Here is a 4,495-nt window from a genome sequence, read left to right as displayed (position 1 = left end):
CCCTCTCTTTTACCGGCCCTCCCCTCCCCCTTCCCCACATACCATATCTATCCCACCTCTTTACCAATCCAATCTTAAAATACATTTAGTTAATGTCCCTGTAACCGGAAACAATATTAGCAATTTCATTGACACAAAGATAGAATTTAAAAAGCATTCTATTTCAAGACCATTGGTAACTCATACTTTGACCTCGATAGGGTTTCCAACGAATTTGCGAAAATGTCAAAACCTCATTTTTGACATCATCATCTCAACGTTTTCAGTTACAGAGTAATTTCAGTTGCTTACAAATAGTATGTATTCATTTAAAAACTTACGCAAACTTTTCGAAAAATCTGATTAAATTTTTTTATTTTTACGATAGTTTTACATATACATATATGCTTTGTTATGTTTTGGTAGGATCTGTTATGATTTGTTTCAGAGTATTGAATGATTCTAATGATGATTTTTATACTCTTTTCTCTCTCTTATCCCAACTTAACAGTAATCCTAGTAAAAAGAACACACACCATCATGTAGTGTTGCTAAGAAATCCCACTAAGCCTCTCGCAATTGGCTTACTTTAAGCGAGTTTGTTCTACCTATGTGATCGTGGATTATAAACAATAAATCATAGTGCTCATTAAACAACCAGATAGCAGAGAAGAGAGAGAAAGTTAGATGAATGGTTATAGATAGATAAGATACAACAGCTACCACCCCCACCTTGATCCATATCAACTTCATCTAGATAATCCTCCCTTCTGTTTTCTTCCTCCCAATTTTTCCCCACCAAACCAATAATCTTTTTTGCCATTCCGGCAAAGATTATTACTGCAGAAAAAAAATATTAGAATTGAACTGATTTTATTTGAAACCACTTTTTGAGTTGTTTTCATGTTTGTTTGCTAAAATGTAGAGCCTTGACCAAAATATAGATTTTTTATCTCTTTATACAATTGCTACAAAGCAAAACGTTTCTCCAAAAGCTTAGAAATAATTGCCTGTCTTCACCGCACACTTGCTTTTATGTCCACTGGACCATTTAATATAAAAAATTGTCGTCTTCCAATTCCATAGCTGCATTGGCCCCAAATTGGCCCCCCTGTGTGAAGATTTAATTATGTTTTACCAAGGTCTTAAGAAGAAGGATTGAACCCAAGAGTATTCTAGGTCCAACTCAAACTTTAATTCCTGCAATAATTCTTCTAAAATGAACCAACTTTAATGAGTTGTAATTAGAGACGGGAAAGGGAGATGACAGTTGTAATAAAAAGAGGAACAAAATTTTAATTACCTAATTTAAGAATTTACTATTCAAAAGGATATATGAAAATATATGCTTTGAATGAAATGTAATATAAAATTTCATGAAACCCTTAATCCCTGAATTAAATTAAAAATACTCGAATCTGGTGTCAAATATGCAGAAAAATTGATCATTTAGAGTTTACTTTATTGATCGGACGATTTAAATTTAGTGTATGGTATTCACTGTAAACTCTGGTTCCTTTCAAGAACCGGGGTGACTTTTTATCAGCTTGATCAATCTGAAATATAGACTTTTTTTAAGGCGAAACGGGACGGTAAGCCCAATGAACCTTTTCTACTCTCTCTGAAGAATCAAAAATCTTCAAACGTTTTTTTTTAATTCGGTGTATAGTGATGGACCAAACCTCTGTAGAGTAAAAAAGTAGATGTTAATTTGAAACGTTTTATTATGTTCTCAGATCACTTTTTTTCGGGAGAAGCCTACGTTTTATTTGCATCATGGAAAATTTCAATAATTTTTTATCTTTCTAGACGGTTACAGCCTGAACTGAAATACTGAGAACCTTTCATTAGATATTTATATATTTATAGATCTAATGACGTTTTAGAAGTGAATTATAAGTATTCGGAAAAATGTAAACATTCCGCTCAAAATTAAATATATTTGATATTGATAATATACATGTTTATCAAGTATGATCCATCCCTGGGTGTTTACTGAGTAAAGTAGTTCTTGAGTGCAAAGGATCAGGGTCTGGATATACACTGCCAACATATATATTACTTTTACTCATCTTGTACTCATCTTGTATACAATATGCATAATCTTGTGTGTACGATGTACATTGTACAAGATCGTACAAAGTATTGATTCTTCAGGAGACTTTCGACATAATCTTATGACATGTCCTCCTTAACCCTATAAAGGCTAGACCCATAACTTTAATACTTTGTGTGCTAGAAAGGTTTGAAAAAAGGCCTATAACTATATTGTGACTACAGCTACATATCTGAAAACTACATTTATGAAAAGCACTTGAAAAATAAATTTAGCTATTCCGACCCATTTTTAGCATTATTTTCAACCCTCCCTCCCTACCCTCCAAACTTTAAAGTTATCAGTCTTTTTTTTTGCAATAAGCTGGCCTTGACAAATTGGGCTATGAACATGTATTTCAACCTAAACCTATAAACTTGCTTTTCTTAACTATAGAAACCTATAAACTTGCTTGTCTTAGTTATAGAAACCTATAAACTTGCTTATCTTAACTATAGAAACCTATAAACTTGCTTGTCTTAGTTTTAGAAACCTATAAACTTGCTTATCTTAACTATAAAAACCTATAAACTTGCTTATCTTAACTATAGAAACCTATAAACTTGCTTGTCTTAGTTATAGAAACCTATAAACTTGCTTATCTTAACTATAAAAACCTATAAACTTGCATGTCTTTGTAATAGAAACATATAAACTATCTTATCTCAACTTATCTTTAACTTTAAAAACTAGAGTCGGCCAATTAATAGAAAAGAGGAAGAAGTATTAAAAGTATAAGCAAAGTGTATCCAATTCAGTATCTCTTACACAGCAATCTCAGTTGTTACTCTAGCTGCTTCCAGAGTCTTCATTACCGGAGCTGCTCCTAGAAGCTGAGATGCTTCTACTGCATTCTAAGCTGCTTCCTCAACTAACGGAGCTGCTCCTGAAGTCCCTGCTACGTTAACTGTTCTTCCCATCTGAGATTCTCTTACTGTGTTCTGGGCTGCTTCCTTTGCTTGACTCACAACAGGTCTTTAAAGAGCTGCTCTACAATGAGCGGCGTCTCCGTACTCAGAATCCTCTAGAGAGTATAGAGCAGCCTTTGATGTACTAGCGGGGTAGTCTAGTTCTCCTCTGTACGAACACTCTATCTGCTCCAAGTCTCTAGTAGCTCTGTTCATAGAACAAGCTGTAGAATATATGTTGGTCTGTAGTTGGACTTGTTTGCCCAGGATATCCTAGTTCTCTTGTATGTCCCATGGAAGTCCTAGCTCTCCTGTGTGTCCTGGGTATCCTAGTTATCCTTTGCGTCCTAGAATATGAAGATGTTTTTATTCTTAAATGATGGGTATGTGGAGAGCTGTCTGTAAAGAGCAGTGCCAGAGTCAGGGGTTTGAAGGGAGCTTTGCTTGAGCTTTAGCCAAAAAAAATATAAGGAAAGGTATCCTTTTTTATAGATACCTTTGATCCTCAAATTAAAGTGCCCACGTAGTGAATATCGAGATTAACCGATCGGAATTATGAGTATCAAACAAAAAAGTTCCCAGAGCTCAGATTTAAAAAAATTCTAACAAAGGAATTGAGTCTTTGGAACAACATCAAATATTTAAACCTCAATATCTATAGAACCCGATGTTGTAAACCTTTGATATTTCAAACTCAGATTATTTCATCTATTTCATAGTTTGAAATATCTAAGGTCTGCAGCATTTGGTTCCAAAGATATAGTGATTAGGAGATCAGAGTTTGTGGCAAAGACTCAATTCCTTTGTCACACACTTCATACGGGAAAATTCATTCTTGCATTTTGGAAATGTTATCGTCAATGGAAATGGGTTTTTCCAAAATTTCGTCGTCTTTTATATTTTTTAAAAAAAATTATGAATGCTTCCTTCATGTAGATTGTAGAGCTTGTATATGGAGAAGAGTTATGAGAGAAATTAAAGTTTGAGTTGGATTGAGAATACTCCTGGGCTCCATCCCTTTCTCTTCGCACTTGCACAATCTTCTAATGGAAATTTTTTATGATATAATTCTTTTAAATTTCTGCAACTTTGTGGTTAGACAAACTTGATTACTGACATTTATTGTGAGTGTATCCGGATCCTGGATTCAGGTCAAGAAAATTTCTTTCAGGAAAGGTAAAGGGTTGAAAGGTATGTTCTCATAGCCCAACTTTTCAAGGCCAACTCATTAGAAAAAAATAGTTAGACTCCTAACTTAAATAATCCGGAAGGTAGGCAGATTTGACAAAATGACGAAAAAATGGTCGGAAAATGAAAAAAAATTGTTTTTGTTTTGGACAAATATAAATATTAATAGATATTTAATATCTAAGATCTGTAGCTTTAGTCAACAAACACGGAGCGGAATTTTCCCAGTCTTTCCAGGTATATAATACTGTCAAGTTCAAGAGTAATATAAAATTAATATGCTTTGAACGCAATTTTACATTTGCTTCTTTAGTGAGATCTGAAA

The sequence above is a fragment of the Eurytemora carolleeae genome, unplaced genomic scaffold, assembly GCF_000591075.1.
Source record: "Eurytemora carolleeae unplaced genomic scaffold, Eaff_2.0 scaffold306, whole genome shotgun sequence".
Lineage (NCBI taxonomy): Eukaryota > Metazoa > Arthropoda > Copepoda > Calanoida > Temoridae > Eurytemora > Eurytemora carolleeae.
This window is presented reverse-complemented; position numbering follows the sequence as displayed.